The sequence below is a fragment of the Phyllobates terribilis genome, unplaced genomic scaffold (genome assembly GCF_046119375.1).
Source record: "Phyllobates terribilis strain yellow unplaced genomic scaffold, ASM4611937v1 Scaffold_5__5_contigs__length_657084704, whole genome shotgun sequence".
Lineage (NCBI taxonomy): Eukaryota > Metazoa > Chordata > Amphibia > Anura > Dendrobatidae > Phyllobates > Phyllobates terribilis.
Window position 1 is genome coordinate 44,452,385 of NW_027362765.1, and position 20,198 is coordinate 44,472,582.

General features: G+C 44.1%; 1 protein-coding gene across 1 annotated transcript in view; it reads right to left on the reverse strand.

Moving 5' to 3' along the window:
• LOC141271878 (uncharacterized) overlaps nucleotides 1-20,198 on the reverse strand; it is a 66,052-nt gene that overhangs the window by 19,744 nt on the left and 26,110 nt on the right. The window contains exon 2 of the mRNA XM_073682080.1: nucleotides 18,665-18,762. The gene's annotated coding sequence lies outside the window, so the exon portion shown is untranslated. The remainder of the gene's footprint in view (nucleotides 1-18,664; nucleotides 18,763-20,198) is intronic.

Genomic DNA, 20,198 nt, shown 5'->3' on the forward strand with positions numbered 1-20,198 from the left:
ACTCTTACTGACCTGCAGACTTGGGGTTGATCTGCGTTTTGAACCTGCCCAGCTCTGGCACTGTGAGCTCCACTGCTGGGAGAAAATTAACTTTATTCCTCCTGGCAGCATTTGCGTTTCAGTCACCGGGGCAGCCCAGGTGCTGTTTCAGTCACTGCTGTGTAAATAGAAAGTGACAGCTGTAACCTCACCCTGGCACTGACTGAAAGCTCGCCAACATTAGGGCAGGCTGTCAGTCAGTGCCGGGAGCACAGTTACAGTCACCGCTGTCTATACACAGAGCGGTGAGTGAACCCGCTCTGGCTGAAAACAGAAGGCTGCTGTGAGGAAGAAAGTTCATTCCCTCCTGGCAGCGGGGTCTAAGTGAAGGTGCTGCATGGTGTCAGAACGCTATTAACCTGCAGATTAATAGCGTTTTTTCACGTGATAGGTTCCCTTTAATTTTCACAATATAGTTGTGGTTATTTATTACAGTTTTTGATGCACCGTTAGTGGAAGATTGTTTCTTCATTATTGTACCATCAGTAGACTATTGAGCATTTACTATTGCACCATCTCAGAGTGTCCAATAGAAACTTGCCATCTTGGTCCCAATGATACAATCCTAAATATTGTATGGCATTTTAAGTCCTCCCTCCATCAGTGACACAGCATTATATGTTAGTGTGGAATCCCTGCAGGTTCAGTCACCACAGAGGTACTGCATCTCACCCAGAGGTGTGGTATCCCACTCTCAGGTAAGGATGGAGTACTACCCGGGACCCACCCACCTGCATCCAACACTACACCCTTCCAGACCAGCAGGCTGGGCAAGATGCACGGCCTTATGCTGAGCTCTGTCCCTGGTTGGAAATGGGGGGAACCGAGTGAGGGGGAACCATGTAGTGGGTGTGGGTGGAGGAAGTAGTACAGGGGAGCACTTTGAGTAGGAGTATAAAAAGGGGAGCCATCTTGAGAGAGTGAGTCCAGTCTGAGGGGACAGTCTGAGAGGAGAAGTAGTGGGAGCAGGAGCTCTGTAGGAGCTCTGCTCAGAGAAGAGGGCCTAGATTGAGAGGCCCAGGAGGACTGGCTGCAAGAGGACGGGAGCAGAGGAAGGCTCCAGGAGTGATGGGATCCCAGGGGCACGGAAAGTGCGGAAGCCACCGGTGCACCCGAATCTACAGGAACGTGGAGGGATCAGGCTGCAGAGGGGACAGGCCCCCTAACTAGTGGAGAACTACAAGGCTCAGCTATAAACCGGAGGCTTCTGTACTTTCAGGGTGCAGCTGCTCACAACTGCAACTAAATGGCTAAAAAGGTAGCCACATAGGATTCAAGGGACTACACGTTGCCCGCCAAAATCTAAGGTTACTGGCTTGGGACCCTGGTTGCGAGAGTCACCAGACCTGAGCCCAATCGAGATGGTTTGGGGTGAGCTGGACCGCAGAGTGTAGGCAAAAGGGCCAACAAGTGCTAAGCATCTCTGGGAACTCCTTCAAGATTGTTGGAAGACCATTTCCGGTGACTACCTCTTGAAGCTCATCAAGAGAATGCCAAGAATGTGCAAAGCAGTCATCAAAGCAAAAGGTGGCTACTTTGAAGAACCTAGAATATAAGACATATTTTCAGTTGTTTCACTCTTTTTTGTTAACTATATAATTCCACATGTGTTAATTCATAGTTTTGATGCCTTCAGTGTGAAAGTACAATTTTCATAGTCATGAAAATACAGAAAAATCTTTAAATGAGAAGGTGTGTCCAAACTTTTGGTCTGTACTGTATATATATATATATATATATATATATATATATATATATATATATATATATATATATATACTGTGCTGGGGGACGGCGGAGGAGCGGGGCACAGGAGGCAGCAGCTGCCTGCTGCGGCCTACACTGTCCCCGCTGCTAAAGAAAATGAATATTCACTGCTTCCCGATCGCCGGGAGCAGCAGAAACCGCGCTGCGGCTACACTGTGTGCCGGCTATTAAGGAGCATGAAGTCACTGCTCCCCGTGCACACAGTCCTGGCGCGGCGAGCAGTGACTTCCCGCAGCTGATCTCTCCTTGTGAGCCAAGCATGGCAGTGACGTCTTGCGCGGCTCACATGTAGAGATCAGTGCGGGCAGACAGGATGCAGCGCTGGAGGAGTGAGAAGAAAGGTGAGTAGGAGTGTTTATTTTTTTATGTGCAGCCTGATGGGGATTAGGGGGACCATGCATACTAGGATAAGGATGAGGTGTGCCATGCATACCACAATAAGGATGAGGGGGCCATGTATACCAGGATAAGGATGAAGGGTGCCATGCATACCAGGATAAGGATGAGGGGTGCCATGCATACCAGGATAGGAATGAGGGGTGCCATGCATACCAGGATAAGGATGAGGGGTGCCATGCATACCAGGATAGGGATGAGGGGTGCCATGCATACCAGGACAGGGATGAGGGGTGCCATGCATACCAGGACAGGGATGAGGGGTGCCATGCCTACCAGGATAGGGATGAGGGGTGCCATGCCTACCAGGATAGGGATGAGGAGTGCCATGCATAACAGGATAGGGATGAGGGGTGCCAAGCATACCAGGATAGGGATGAGGGGTGCCATGCCTACCAGGATAGGGATGAGGGGTGCCATGCCTACCAGGATAAGGATGAGGGGTGCCATGCATACCAGGATAAGGATGAGGGGGCCATGTATACCAGGATAAGGATGAGGGGGCCATGTATACCAGTATAAGGATGAGGGGTGCCATGTATACCAGGATAAGGATGCGGGGTGCCATGCATATCAGGATGGGGATGGGAGCCACGAATAATAGGAAGGGGGGGCACATCTACCAGGATGGGGGATATTATCAGAATTGGGGGACATTACCCCTATTCCAGTGTCAGCAGCAGACCCGCTCCCCCTTAACAGTGCATCGTGACCACATTTTTTGCTTAAATTTTTTTTTCTATTTTCCTCCTCTAAAACCTAGGTGTGTCTTATGTCCGAACCTAGGTGCATCTTATAGTCCGAAAAATACGATATATAACGAATGTAAATTAGAGAATTTACAGTTAAACTCCAAGGTATCTTTTCATAGAGACAAACACAAATTGAGAAATATTCAACATTTGGTCGATTTATTTCATCGTCTTGTGTTAAAGAGGTTTAAGCAGGACAATAGTGTAGAAGTAGTGTCACACGGTGATACTGATTCTGACTGTAATGTGGAAATTGAGCAGCAGTAAGACACGTGTCTGTAACTGAAGGTGACCTTGCGTCTAAGGAAGAGACGGACATACAAAAAACTGACACGGGAGGAGACACGAGTGACATACGAGAAACTGACATATTAGGTGATTTGGGAGGAGACATGAGTGACGTAGGAGGAGCTGATGTACAAGGGCCACTAAAAATAGCAGAAAACTTAGAAACTACTGAAGCCCAACTTCAAATTATAATGAGGAAAAATTTGCTAAAATTATACAAAATCATGCCAAAATATGATGTCAAAATCCATGTCTGTAGAAATTCAGAGATATTTGAGAGCTTTGCTGATAAGTTTGATTTATCCAATGAGGAGAGGAATCAATTATTTAAAATGTGGATTCCTGTGACATTTTCCAGACGTTTAATTTTAATGCCCTGTGGAAATGACTTTCCTAATGAATGGAAAAATGATTCGGACAGATTAAAATATTTGATTTATTGTGCCACAAAGGATTTCCCAGACATAGATGATCTTCAAAAATTAAGGATTGTTAGGAAAGAATGTACATATACATTCATGTCCATATTTGAACGGTTGTACAAAGCTCTCATCAAAAATGGAAAATTACAACAAATGATAATCACTTTTGCACAAAAATTCAAATTCTTAAATCCAGTATCTCGAGTTATTGCGTCACAAAAAATATCTTTATTTGAATGTGCGCAGTTGCTTGATTTTGTTAGAAAACATGAAAATCGTGAAAAGAAAATAAATCAAGCTAAATTTGTAAAACCAGAAAAGGAAAAATATCAAAAGCCAATGAGTCATCCTCGAAATGAAATCTATGAAATAAACAGAAGATTTCATATATGTTATAAGCCATATCAGATGATTCAAAAGTCAATTTCTTCACAGAAAGAGTTAACACTCAGTCAGAACTGTGACTCTCTAAAAAGGAAAATGGCCGAAATTGACAGACAGAGACAGGTGAGACAACCAGCTCACAGTGACATCATGGAATGTAGACTGAAGAACAGGCAATTATCTGAGCTTTTGAAGGATAGAAAGATGCCTTTTCTAAACAGAGCTTTTCTGGAGATTTTTGACAGAGACAGAAGATTTGGTTTAGGGAGTGGCTAAGGAAAAACTGTAATTATATGTTGTATCAAAGTGTTATACAATGTATCATTAGTTATTTATTATTTTATACAGTAAATTTGTGTAGTTACATAGTATCTGCTAGTTCATATTATATATATATATATATATATATATATATATATATATATATATATACAGTACAGACCAAAAGTTTGGACACACCTTCTCATTTCAAGATTTTTCTGTATTTTCATGACTATGAAAATTGTACATTCACACTGAAGGCATCAAAACTATGAATTAACACATGTGGAATTATATACTTAACAAAAAAGTGTGAAACAACTGAAAATATGTCTTATATTCTAGGTTCTTCAAAGTAGCCACCTTTTGCTTTGATGACTGCTTTGCACACTCTTGGCATTCTCTTGATGAGCTTCAAGAGGTAGTCAATGGAAATGGTCTTCCAACAATCTTGAAGGAGTTCCCAGAGATGCTTAGCACTTGTTGGCCCTTTTGCCTTCACTCTGCGGTCCAGCTCACCCAAAATCATCTCGATTGGGTTCAGGTCTGGTGACTGTGGAGGCCAGGTCATCTGGCGTAGCACCCAATCATTCTCCTTCTTGGTCAAATAGCCCTTACACAGCCTGGAGGGGTGTTTGGGGTCATTGTCCTGTTGAAAAATAAATGATGGTCCAACTAAACGCAAACCGGATGGAATAGCATGCCGCTGCAAGATGCTGTTGTAGCCATGCTGGTTCAGTATGCCTTCAATTTTGAATAAATCCCCAACTGTGTCACCAGCAAAGCACCCCCACACCATCACACCTCCTCCTCCATGCTTCTCGGTGGGAACCAGGCATGTAGAGTCCATCAGTTCACCTTTTCTGCATCGCACAAAGACACGGTGGTTGGAACCAAAGATCTCAAATTTAGACTCATCAGACCAAAGCACAGATTTCCACTGGTCTAATGTCCATTCCTTGTGTTCTTTAGCCCAAATAAATCTCTTCTGCTTGTTGCCTGTCCTTAGCAGTGGTTTCCTAGCAGCTATTTTACCATGAATGCCTGCTGCACAAAGTCTCCTCTTAACAGTTGTTGAAGAGATGTGTCTGCTGCTAGAACTCTGTGTGGCATTGACCTGGTCTCTAATCTGAGCTGCTGTTAACCTGCGATTTCTGAGGCTGGTGACTCGGATAAACTTATCCTCAGAAGCAGAGGTGACTCTTGGTCTTCCTTTCCTGGGGCAGTCCTCATGTGAGCCAGTTTCTTGCAGCGCTTGATGGTTTTTGCTGCTGCACTTGGGGACACTTTCAAAGTTTTACCAATTTTTTGCATTGACTGACCTTCATTTCTTAAAGTAATGATGGCCACTCGTTTTCCTTTACTTAGCTGCTTTTTTCTTGCCATAATACAAATTCTAACAGTCTATTTAGTAGGACTATCAGCTGTGTATCCACCAGACTTCTGCACAACACAACTGATGATCCGAACCCCATTTATAAGGCAAGAAATCCCACTTATTAAACCTGACAGGGCACACCTGTGAAGTAAAAACCATTTCCGGTGACTACCTCTTGAAGCTCATCAAGAGAATGCCAAGAGTGTGCAAAGCAGTCATCAAAGCAAAAGGTGGATACTTTGAAGAACCTAGAATATAAGACATATTTTCAGTTGTTTCACACATTTTTGTTAAGTATATAATTCCACTTGTGTTAATTCATAGTTTTGATGCCTTCAGTGTGAATGTGCAATTTTCATAGTCATGAAAATACAGAAAAATCTTTAAATGAGAAGGTGTGTCCAAACTTTTGGTCTGTACTGTATATTTACTATATATATATATATATATATATATATATATATATACACACACACACTTGTATACAGTAGAGATGGTGTATAATTGTATTTATATATATATTTATAGTAATAATTAAAATATTAACTAATAAATTAGAACCTCATATATAAATTAAAGTAGCAATATTTTGAATTGCATTAGAACCAATATATGTATAAAATATTTAAATAATTCTGTTTCTTTATGAATTTGATATTTAATTTTATTTTTTATATTTTCTTAGAGTTTTCATTCCAAAGCAGGATTTGAACAACTCTAAAATTGATTTATTTCTTTATTCACACAGGAAGTTGGAAAAATTGCATGATTTTATGTGTATAACATTTAAAATAATAACAATATAACTAGTTGAAGTATATTATGTGTAACACTTATTAATTAATATTTTCTGTGCATGAAGTGTTTGCTTTATAACTAAAGTAGCTTTACAGCATGACGTGTGACAGCTGCAGCCTTTGAACTTTGAGCAAATAGTATAGAATCCCATTCATTCTATTTTCAGCTGACGTAACTTAAAACCTGGTAGACAGTTAAAAAAGAATCCAAGACATTTCTATTTTTCCAAGTCAAGAGTGGTTTTTTTCAAGCGTCTTAAATTTCAGGAAAATCTTATATTAAATTATATGTACTTGGGGAATATTCAAAGAAATATTAAGACATTAAATTTAATAGTTTACTATGTGCATTGATAAATAGGATACAATTTTGGGTTAAATATATATATATATCTATAACTTCATATGTGGAATGTTTGAGTTGAACGAATCTGTGACAGTCAGAGTGAAATGTGATAAATGTGAGCAGCTGCTAAGTGAAACGTGAGGCCTCGTGTGTGTTTGAAAAAAAACACGTTTCTTTATGTGAAGGAACAAAAATATATTTAATTCTGAGAAAATTATGATACATAATTAAGTAATTATTATTTCTTGATTTAGTTAATAGTGGATAAGGGCAACCACACATCAAAATGGTTTATAAAGCAAATTTACATTTAGAATAATTTTTTCTACATGATAATTTTATAGTATTCAAGGATATTACTTTTCTTTTAATGGTTACCTAAATAGGTACACACCTCTTCAGACAAATATATGCTACACATTGATATGAAATTTATGCAAAATATTTATAGAACAATAATTTTTTTTTTTTTTTTTTTAAACCAATTATTTTTATTTAGGTTTCAAAAATTTACAGCAAACAGTTATCAATATACATATAACAATTCACATAACGTGTAGTAATACAGTCAAAACCCTCTCCCCCCTCCCCCCTCCCGCCAATACTCCTTATGCCGGGCATACCTGGGAACATTGACAATCATATTACCGCCATCCATGCGGACCATATTTTCCCAAAAGTTCTCTCTCCATGCCTCCGCCTGTAAATGCTTTCCTCTAAATGCATTACCGTACGTGTCTGAGCAATAAATTCCCTCCTAGTGGGGGGTTCCGAATCTGTCCATTTTCGTGCTATTAGTTTGCGTGCCACATATAGCAATCGCGCTATCGCCACTTTGTAATGTTCTGAGACAGGTATTCCATCCACCTCCCCCAAAACACACAGCACCGGGTTTCTGTCAATTGTACATGTATAAGCCCTCTCAATTTTGTTAACAACGACCAACCAATAAGCCACTAGCTGCGGGCATGACCATAGCATGTGTAGCAGTCCGGCCTGGTCCGTGCCACATCTAGGGCAATTGGAATCTCCCCTCAAGCCCGCCTTGTACAGGCGCAGCGGTGTTTTGTATGTCCTATGTATTATGTATAATTGGGAGATCCGTGCCTGCTCGCTTAGAGAGATCTTCGGGACATATTCTAGAATTGCCTCCCATTGTTCTGTTGTGAGGGTACCCACCTCCCTTTCCCATTTACTCTTTGCAATGAAGTGATTTCCCCCCAGATAGGAGTGCAGTAGGTCATGATATAGGCTCGATATGACTCCCCTCGTCCCTCCCTTCATGCACACAGAGTCTAGTACAATGTCACCCTGAACCGTCATGGCTCCCAATCCACACTGTGCCCTCCAAGCATGTCGAAGCCTATAGTATTGAAATCCCCACACCAAAGGCAAATCAAATTCTTCTCTCAATTTCTCAAAGGTCTTCAGGTCCGTTCCACTCTGCAGCTGGCACACATATCTCACTCCTTGCGCCTTCCAATTGCCCATTTGACACAGCTTATTAAGTTCCGGCAGATGTTCATTGCTCAACACCGGTGAGTACTTAGTCAGCCCGTCCACCCCCCTGATCTTTTTAATAGTGTCCCATACCTTCTGAGTCAAGCCTAAGGTAGGATATATTGCTCCCAATTTCTTAAAGGTACCATCCTCTAACGCCTGGACCAGTGGGCGTCTCCCCGACACATGTACCAGCACCCGGCAAGCTGCCCCTCCACAATCGGGTTCTCTCCATCCCCTGACATGCTGGCCCTGTACTGCCAAGAAATAGACCCAGGGATTGGGTGCGGCCAATCCTCCCTCCTCCTTCCCATTTTGCAGCGTTCCCAATTTAATCCTTGCCTGCCTCTTGCCCCATATCAAGGATCTGAAGATAGAATCAATACCCTGAAACCGTTTTTTTGGTAGCTATATCGGTGAGTTGTGCAAAACGTACATTAGTTGTGGCATAAGGACCATCTTAATCAGGTTAGTTCTACCCGTCACCGTCAAAGCCAATTGGCACCATGCACCTATTTTCTTTTTAAATTTCTCTAGCAGAGGAACTAAATTCAGATCCGTGAATCGTGTCAATGGAAGCGCCACCCATATCCCAAGGTATTTAAATTGTGAAACCAGCTGGAGCTGCTTCCCCCTCTCATCTATCTCCTCCGCTTTTATTGGTCTATCTACAGCCATGACATAAGACTTGTGCCAGTTTATCTCCAGTCCCGAAATGCTCCCAAAGTGTTTAATTACATCCATCGTGCACCCCAATGTCTCTCCTGCATTTTCCAGAAATAACAGGATGTCATCGGCATACAGTGATATTTTTTCTTCCAGCCTCCCAAATTTAAATCCGACCACTCCTCTCTCAGCTCTTATTTTGGCCGCCAGGGGCTCCACTGCCACCGCAAACAATAGCGGGGACAGCGGGCACCCCTGCCTTGTGCCCCTATGTAAGTCAAACATCCCGGACCGTTCACCATTCACCTTAACTACCGCCCTTGGGGATGAGTACAATAACTTCACCCAGGCCATGAATGCGGGGCCAAATCCCATTATTTCCATGATTTTCCATAAATATTTCCATTCCACGCTATCAAATGCTTTTCTAGCGTCCAATGACATCACTATTCTCCCGCCACCATTATCAGCAGGCAGCTGCATATTAAGAAATAATCTTCTCAAGTTAACAGCCGTGGAGCGGTTGGGCATAAAGCCCGACTGGTCCTCGTGAATAACAGTATGCGCAACCCCGGTGAGCCGGGTGGCCAGGATCCTAGCGAGTACTTTGACATCCGTTGTCAACAACGATATGGGCCTATACGACTCCGCATCCATGGGGTCTTTCCCCTCCTTTGGCAGAACCACTATCACCGCTTCCTCCATTGATCTCGGTAACGCCCCCTTCACCAAAGCCTCATCAAACACAGATTTCAATTTTGGAGCTAGCAGTTCCACCAGCTCCCTGTACACCTCTCCAGGTAGACCATCAGCACCCGGTGATTTGTTATTGGGCATAGACAGAATTGCACATTCCACCTCCTCCACACTCACAGGTTCATCCAACCTCATCCTATCTTCCTCAGACAATTTAGACAGTGAGATGCCTTCCAAAAATTCCTCTACGGCCCCCTCCGTGTCCCGTACTCTTGAATTGTACAGTGCCATGTAATATTCCTTGAAGACCTCCAATATGTCCTTTGTGTCTGTCAGAGTCGTCCCCGTTTGGTCTCTCAACCTGTACACCCTGGAAGACTCCCTCTGTGCCGCAGATATCACCGCCAACAAGTGACCCACTCTTTCTCCTTCCTCAAAGAATTGGGCTTGCTGAAATGCCCTTTTCCTCTCAGCTTGCATCATGTGCAGTTTATTAACTGCCTCCTGTGCCAATTTTAGTCTATTGTGAGCTACACTCGTTGGCGCCAAAATCATGTCTGCCTCTGCCCTTGTCAAGTCATCCTTTATTTGTTGATCTGCCAATTTAGTTTTGGTCTTACACCGTGAGATCTCACTTATAAAGAGTCCCCTCGTAAATGCCTTCATAGCCTCCCACACCACTGTGGCCTCAGCACTCCCTTCATTCACTTGGAAGAAGTGCTCTAGTTCTTTGGTTATGCCACCCATATCCACCACTTTAAGCCACGTCGGGTGAAGACGCCAACCTCCCCTCTAACCCTGAGCATATCCCACTAGAAGCGTGACAACCATAGGACTATGATCCGATAGAGTCCTCTGTAGGTATTCCACCTCCCCAACCATCCCATCCATAGCAGTATCCCCAAAAGCCAGGTCTATCCTTGACAGTGTTCCGTGTGTAGCCGAGTGACACGAGAAGGTCCTCTTACCCTCATTTCGTACTCTCCACAGATCCACCAGCCCCAGCTCCCCCACGTAGGTGCCAAATGCAGTCATTCCGTCCCGTCCAGCTTCCATACCTGCCGGACGTACTTTATCCCAGTAGTCATTCATGGTGTTGTTAACATCTCCCATAATCAACATCGGAGCCTCCCCCCATCTGGCCGTCAAGTCCATTACTGCTTGAAGTTCCTTTTTTGAATAAGGTGGAGGGATATATAAAGCCACTAAAATCATTTTGTGTCCATACAATCTGCACGCAATCCATACATACTGCCCTTCACTGTCTACTTGCACTGCCAGCTCTTCATAATGTGCGTTTTTGTGTATTAGGACTGACACCCCCCTGGAGTACGAGGAATAAGTGGAATGATATGTCTTTAACATCCACCCTCTCGAAAGCCAGTGCCTAGTATCTCTAGTGAGATGGGTCTCCTGTAAGCACGCAATCATAGGATCACAAGATCTGATGTGATTCAGAACTGCTGCCCTCTTAATCCTGTCAGATATACCACGTACATTCCAACTTAAAATCCGAACCGTACGGTTACTCATTGTGCATTAGAAAAAACAATCCACCATCATCAAGTAACATCTTTCCATTTTGTTCCCCAGCATACCAGGTCAAACAGCATAAGCAACCCCATTTTCCCGCAAATCCAACCCATCCACCTCCCCCCCTCCTTCCCCCTCCCCCCACCCTTCTCTTGTCACTCTCTTCCCAACGTGAGAGTGGGAGCTCAAAGAACCTGAGCAACATCGTAGTATACCGCATATCAACATGCGCCGTGTTCTCCTCCAGCATTGGCAGTCTCTCCACCACATAATCAATAATATGCATAGTCCCGAACCATTAATCAAACAAATTAACTATAAAACTATAAAACGTAGATCCCAGCGGGGGTTTCTCCCCCTCCTCTGCGGTTTCGCAGAGCAATGCAGAGCCACAACCCTGTCCAGTGGTCAGGATAGCAGGGTCGTGCATTCACCGTGCCGAGTCCTCAGCTTCTCTCAATTTGCTCCGGTTCCGCTCCAACCACGAGGCGGCCTCTACCGGTGACGGGAAAAAATTGACCTTTCCAAAGGCTTCCACTCTTAATTTGGCAGGATAAATTGTAGAGTATTTCACATTCAAAGAGCGGAGCTGTTTCTTCACTTCACCATACCGTAGCCGCAGCTTTTGCACCTCAGCCGAGTAATCCGGGTATATTTCAATGCGTTTGCCCTCCAGGGTAAGATCTGTCAATTTTCTGGCCTTACGTAAGATAGTGTCCCGGTCTCTGCAGTTCAGGATTCTGGCTAACATCGTACGAGGGCCCTCTCCAGGCACTGGGGGTCTCATGGGCACTCGATGGGCACGCTCCACAGCAAACACCCTCGACAGGATATTAGACCCAAACTTTCCCAGCAGCCAGGTTTCAACAAAGGTCGTGGGGTCAGCACCCTCAGCTCTTTCAGGGATGCCCACAATACGCAAATTGTTCCTGCGTGACCGGTTTTCCAGGTCATCGTTTTTGTTAGCCACTACCGTGATCCTCTGAGTGTGCTGTTGCTGCGTCTTTTGCACTGAGGTTAAATGATCTTCTGTTACACCAACTCTGCCCTCCACCTCAGTCAATCTGGCTGTAACTTTCTGCATAGAAGCCTCAATGCCTCCCATGTCGGCTTTCAGACCGTTCACCTGCTTTGTCAGAGCAGTTAAAGCAGTCTTGCAGTATAAGACAGCCTGGAATACATCTCGCAGAGTCGGCTCTGCCTCATCTGAACTTTCAGCTGCCAGCACAGTGTCACCATCCCCCTCCTCCTGCTGTTCAGTATGTAGCACAGGCACAGGCATCTCCTCACCATCTTCCTCCTCATCTCCATGCTTCTCACTACCTTCACTTCCTTCTTCATCTGCCTTCATGCCCCTCGCATACCTGTGCAGCCGTGCTGAAGCCTCCAGCCTCCGTGCATAGGCTGTGTTCCTCCTTCCCGCCTCTTCCTCTGTCTCGGTGCCATCTTGGGCTGAGGCACTGCTGCAGGCCCCGGCATCCTTCTGCCTTTTGCGGCCCATGTTGGACTCTCTGAGTCTGGCAGAAGCTCGCCTCTGACTCCCGGGACCCTCAGACAGCAGTTCCTGATAAGGGATTTGGCTGGTTCGGGCTCTGTGCAGGATAATTGAAGCCAATGGTGGTGGAGAGGCACTGCCACCCGACCTCTCACATCAAGAGCTAGGCCACGCCCCCCAAAGAATAATTATTTTTAATTTGGTTTTGATATATACATAAATTATTTTATAAAATAGTATTTTTTGGTATTAAGGGGGAAAATGTGTTTTTTGATCCTGATTAAATAATCACTTTTGATCAATACTTATTTTTCACACATTTTAATGAAGAATAAATATTAATAAGGTACAATGGTAAAATTAAGAAGGGTATTACATGCAAAGTTGCATAATTGAATCATTTTTAGTAATACAAGGTTATGACAAATATGAAATCATCCAGATAATGGAAATATAAGGGTATTTTTATGGATAATATAATTACTCTGCATTTGTCATTAACATATAAAGGCCTTATTTTTATTTGTATTCTTATTTTTATTCTTCATTTTTAATTTTTATTCTTATTTTTAAATTTTTCATTTTTAATTCTTATTTTTTGATTTTATTTCAGTTCAATATCTCAATTGAGAAAACACATTAATATTTAATAAAGTAATGTCTAGTACAAGAATATTGCTTCATTAAATATAATGATATGAATTAATATAAGAAGAAAAATGTTTCAATTTTCTGAGTAAACACAACAAGTCATTCTTGCATTCATTCATTCCTATATTTATTCATTTTGGTTCATGAGTATACATTCTTTGGTATTATTGGTTTAATAAAGATATAAACACTTGTTGTTTCAACAAACACACTGACACCTATGGGTTGGAAAAGGTAATTACACCTATGACATAAAAATGTTCTATCACATGAAGAACTTGATTAATAATGAATTACTATCTATTATGGTTTTATTATTCCAAACATAATTTACTTTAATATTTTGATAATAATTAGATGGATATTAGTGATTGCTATGGTACGCTGTGATGTTATAGGTTAGGAAAATTGCCAGATTTGGTATCAGATTAGGGAATGAAGACTTCAATCAAGACATCGCAATTATGGATTCTATCTTAATAAAGACTTTTCATATTTATAAATCAAAGAGATTCTCAAAAGTTACAAGAAGAAGCAACTGATATCTGGAAATCTCAGAAGGTAAAGATGTTGTGAATGCTGAGTGTTATAATAGACTGTGTCAAATACAATTCACACCACTGATAACCAGGACTGCAGAGGACGATGATCCTAAATGAACTGTGTTGTGTTCAAGTTTCATCAGGTTCCAGTGGTTTTCTATCACCTGATTGTGAATAATAAAGGAGTGTCAGGATTCTGCCAGCCTGACATATGTGTCCTGTACATTAAGGACTGAGTAGTGGTTATGGTGCTATATAAAGCAGGGAAGTGTCAAGTTAACCCTTGCTTTGCTGACCAAAGATGTCACATCTGTTCCAAAAGTAACACGAGACAAGTGCGGATGACACAGAGGATTCCAGAATTATCCAAAGACAATCCAAAGTAAGTCCAGGTGACACTGCACAAATATAAAAGCTACATTTCATCCATGGACTTTGTTTTCTTATCAATTGACACAGGTGATCTTTCTAATAAAGAGTACAGTTTATGGACTGAACAATAATGAATACAATTATGGACTGTACAATATCTACACGCTATCATTTATTTCAAAGGAGTTTTCATCTAAAGACTGTGTTATAAAAGAACCAAGAAGAAGACGAGACGAAGACCCGATGACATCAGATGATGACGATTGGACCCGTGATTACTTCAGTTTAGATTTAGGGAAGTCTAATTATACATGTTAATGAATATTAGTCATGGCTTTCTATAACATGAATTCACATCATTATATAACAATAATCTGTTATTGATATTATTATTATTATGGACATTAAATGATATTGCCAAGGAAGAAGAAAAGGAAAAAAATGGTCCTGTTATCCTAATGATGAACCTATCTTCTTTGAGGATTTCAATTGATGTCTGTCATCCTCAAAAAGGGGGGATTGTTAAATATTAATTACGGATATTCATTCTTAATTCTGTACCATACATTGCATAAGATTGCATCAGCCTCGTGCTAGGGTTTCTAGATGACATGCACTATTTGTGTGTGTATTTTTAGTTCACTACCATATACAAAATAACAGGGCCTATAAAAGCCCATGTTAGAGACAGGGGGGGCTCTTGCCATTCCACAGGACAAGGGTCTGTGTGTAAACCAGCTGCTGATGTAGGCCCAAGGAAACACGTCCTTTACCCGGACACATGGTGTCATCCTGAGACGTGCTGGACACATTCTTTACCAGGACACATGGTGTCATCCTGAGACGTGCTGGACACAGACAGACGTAATCTACCATCCAGGATCCCAGGAAAAGATGGGTGAATCTCAACTATTAAGCTAATTATGGACAAATGGACAATCACTCTGTAACTATATAATTGCTTTATGTAACTATCACTATAATTCTTTTTAATGGACAATCCAAGAATAAATCGATACATTTTTTATATAAGAATATCGCGATATTGATACTTTGAGAAGTCCTCGATAGAGGAGAAAATACAGAAAGAAGTATTTTTTTTACAGTCCCCCTACAGGAACCTCCTTCCCCGGGTGCTTCGAACACCGACCTGCTCCTGGGCCCCCTGCAGGAGCCACCGGCCCCACACCCGAATGGGTGTACGGACGTGCGGCCTAGGATTGGTCCGCGAAAATTGAGGACCAGAACCTACCTTTGCTGCCCGCTCCCGCACCCCTGGCTGCCCATAAAGATGAAGGAGAACAATATAGATGGGATAATCCGGCGGGTGACTTGATGGGATTCCCTAGGGAGACCCAAAAGGAGGCTGCGCGCAGAGAGGAACACTGCCGGCGGGAACGCCTCCAGCTAGAGGCGGAGCGGCGGGTGCGCTGGGAGAGGATGGAGGCAAGCAATAGCAAAGCAAAGCTGGCCAGACCCAGTCCACGAGTAGAGGGAATCGTGGTCAAGTTCGACTTGGATGGAGGATGGGGCTTTATCCGGGAGCCCCAACTTGGCATGGACCTCTTAGTGAACCGGCAGGATGTGGAGTCCCATTTACAGCAGGGACATCCGGCGCGGGATCTATACCCTGGTGACAAGGTCACCTATACCAAGCACAGAGGAGAACGGGGCTGGTACGCTCTCCATGTTCACAGGGTGGTGGAGGAGGAGAGTGTACCCTTGCCATCTGAAGAAGATGACCCGGCTGGACCATCTAGTGGTGGGCCAATGTTCCCCCGGAGGGGGCCCCACTACTGACTACTTCCATAGTAGGAGAAAGAAACTGCATATAGTTAGGGTAAAGCAGGAATGCTGTGTGTTTAAGAAGTTTTGTTTGTTTTAGCTGTCTGTTTTGTGTGTACCCGGTAAGGGTACAAAGACTGTCAGGTTGTGGACGGTGAACGAATAAGCAGGACAAGAGTTGAGCTCCACACATACAGTGGCGTGTAAGAGTTTGGGCACCCCTGGTCAAAATTAGTGTTATCGTGAACAGTTAAGCAAGTTGAAGATGAAATAATCTCTAAAAGGCCTAAAGTTAAAAATGATACATTCCTTCTGTATTTTAGGCAAGAAAATATATATATATAGTAATTTTTTACATTTTAAAAATTACAAAAAGGAAAATGGGCCGATACAAAAGTTTGGGCACCCTTGGAGATTTGTGTGCTCAGATAACTTTGACAAAGGTTGCAGACCTTAATTAGCCTGCTAGGGTCATGGCTTGTTCACTATCATTGTTAGGAAAGGCCAGGTGATGAAAATTTCCCATCTTTATAAAAACCCCGTCTCCTCTAACCTTGTGCCAAAAAAAAGCAGGCGCGGATTCTTCTAAGCAGCTGCCTAGCACTCTGAAAATGAAAATGGTGGAGGCCTACAAAGCAGGAGAAGGCTATTAAGAAGATAGCAAAGTGTTTTCAAGTTGCCCTTTCCTCAGTTTGAAATGTAAATTAAGAAATGGCAGTTAACAGGAACTTTGGAGTTCAAGATAATGTCTGGAATAAAAAGCAAAATTCAGCGAGAGATCCTTGTAGGATTGCTAGAGAGACAAATCAGAACCCCTGCTTGACTGAAAAAGACCTTCACAAAGATTTAGTAGACTCTGGAGTTGTGGTACATTGTTCTACTGTTCAGAGACACCTGCACAAATATGGCCTTCATGGAATAGTTATCAGAAGATAACCTCTTAGGTGTCCTCACAATGAACTTCAGCGTCACAAGTATGCAAAAGAACATCTAAACAGCCTGGTACATTTTGGAAACAAGTCCTGTTCATTGATGAGGTTAAAATAGAACTCTTTTCCACAAGGATCAAAGGTATTTGTGGAGAAAAAAGGGCACAAAATTTCAGGAAAAGAATATCTCACCAACCATTAAGCATGAGTGTGGATCAATCATGCTTTGGGGTTGTGTTGCAGCCAATGGCACGGCAAACATTTCACGGGTAGAGGGAAGAATGGATTCAATGAAACTTCAACATATTCTTGATGCAAATATAACACCATCTTTAAAAAAAGCTGAAGTTGAAAAGAGGATGGCTTCTACAAATGGATAATGATCCTAAACAGATGTCAAAATCCAAAAAAAACTGGAAGAATTTTCCAAGGAAGAATGAATGAAAATCCCTCAAACAAGAATTGAAAGACTTTTGGCTGGCTACAAAAAGTGTTTACAAGCTGCAATACTTTGAAAAGGGGGTGCTATTGGTACTAACCATGCAGGGTGCCCAGATTTTTGCATACTTAACACCAAATTACTCCTCAGAGAAAATAGATCCCTAATTAAGGGATGTTAAAACTTACACTTTTATTTAGATTCTTATTATATTAATGAGGTAAAAAAATACTAAAGATTAAAATTATTGCAGCATAGATCCCAACTATTTCATTTTTCCAGACCTAGACAGGTGTCAGATTTTAGCAGCAACAGTACTCCATATATATAGGCACACGGGACACCCCAGCTGTAGCCTGTGCTTACAATGCACTCATTAGGTGTCCCTATTGTTGCTAGCTATATCGGTTCATACTGCATACTAAAAGAACTGTATAGCCACCCCAACAAATTTCGCCCTCCCATGCTTTCTCAGGGGGCTCCTGAGGCTTCCTCACAGCCCCCTGAGGAAGCCTGTGAAGGCAAGGGGGGGGATATGGTAATTTATCACAGAGGTGGCGATTTAGGGGAATAATAAGCCGATAGGAAGGGTTTGCCTGGCGTCCCCTGGACGCCAAGCCTCTGGAAAACACTTTATAAAGCCAGATTTCTCTGCAATCAAACCTGTGCTATGAGCCATACAGGTAAGTATAGATTTACTTTTCTATCACCTGTATGGCCATAGCAGAGGTCTGATATCACCCAGGGGGGTGACACATTCCCTTTAATCCTGATCAAATCCCCAATTCCATTTACTGAAATGCCCCAAACTCGCAGGCTCCTCTACCAAGCTACCCTCATTATTGGGCTGATCTTCAACCCTTCAAGAACAAAAGGTCTGCTACAGCCAAATATTTCACACTGTGACAGCTCAGTCCAGAGCTTCTGCTGCCATTATTCTGCCCCCAGTTGATATGTTTTCGCCCTGAGTTTCGTCACTTGGCCTTGTTTCCATATTGAAGATATGGTCACTTTATATTTTTTTGTACATTTTTAAAAACTGTTAAATATTTTCTTTTATTTTTGGTGACATCTTATAACATCTAGGGTGATAGACGTGTAACAGTGAGCGGAGAAAACTGAGGTCTCCTATGAAGCTCAGCCACAAGATGGCGCTACACAATATACATGAGTATAAACACACACAGGTTCACATACACAATAAATATATATATAAACACACTGACTTTATAGCTGAGAGCAGGGGAAAAGGCTCCACTAAGGACAGCGGAGTCCGGCAGACACCTCCCACGGTCACTGCCGAAACTTCCTGTGTGAGGAGGAGCTAAGGAAGAGGAGGGGGGTGTAAGGGAGATCTGGGCAACATTGGAGCTGCACATACTGCCCGTAAGGGGGGGCACTATCTACGGGAATGGAGGGGTTAATGCCCCCTGCGCCCAGTAATGGGGTCTCTCCACATACCTCCACCTGCAGAGCCGCCACCACATATATGGCTGTTCTGTGCACACAGGACCTGTGATGAGGTCACAGGAGGGGAGGAGTCAGGGGTCACATGATCAGGGGCCTCAGTGGATGCAGGACTCTGCTGTGCTGGTTGTCATGGTGCTGGATGAGGGGAAGGTTATGTGTGGGGTCAGGAGGGGTTTACAGGGTGGATATAGCAGAGCCGCGTGTGTACGAGGTGTACGGAGCGGAGCCGCGTGTGTACGAGGTGTACGGAGCGGAGCCGCGTGTGTACGAGGTGTACGGAGCGGAGCCGCGTGTGTACGAGGTGTACGGAGAGGAGCCGCGTGTGTACGAGGTGTACGGAGAGGAGCCGCGTGTGTACGAGGTGTACGGAGCGGAGCCGTGTGTGTACGAGGTGTACGGAGCGGAGCCGTGTGTGTACGAGGTGTACGGAGAGGAGCCGCGTGTGTACGAGGTGTACGGAGAGGAGCCGCGTGTGTACGAGGTGTACGGAGCGGAGCCGCGCGTGTACGAGGTGTACGGAGCGGAGCCGCGCGTGTACGAGGTGTACGGAGAGGAGCCGCGCGTGTACGAGGTGTACGGAGAGGAGCCGCGTGTGTACGAGGTGTACGGAGAGGAGCCGCGTGTGTACGAGGTGTACGGAGAGGAGCCGCGTGTGTACGAGGTGTACGGAGAGGAGCCGCGTGTGTACGAGGTGTACGGAGAGGAGCCGCGTGTGTACGAGGTGTACGGAGCGGAGCCGCGCGTGTACGAGGTGTACGGAGCGGAGCCGCGCGTGTACGAGGTGTACGGAGCGGAGCCGCGCGTGTACGAGGTGTACGGAGAGGAGCCGCGTGTGTACGAGGTGTACGGAGCGGAGCCGCGCGTGTACGAGGTGTACGGAGAGGAGCCGCGCGTGTACGAGGTGTACGGAGCGGAGCCGTGTGTGTACGAGGTGTACGGAGCGGAGCCGTGTGTGTACGAGGTGTACGGAGCGGAGCCGCGCGTGTACGAGGTGTATGGAGCGGAGCCGCGCGTGTACGAGGTGTACGGAGAGGAGCCGCGTGTGTACGAGGTGTACGGAGCGGAGCCGCGTGTGTACGAGGTGTACGGAGCAGAGCCGCGTGTACGAGGTGTACGGAGAGGAGCCAGGTGTACGGAGCGGAGCCGCGCGTGTACGAGGTGTACGGAGCAGAGCCGCGCGTGTACGAGGTGTACGGAGCGGAGCAGAGCCGCGCGTGTACGAGGTGTACAGAGCAGAGCCGCGCGTGTACGAGGTGTACGGAGCAGAGCCGCGCGTGTACGAGGTGTACG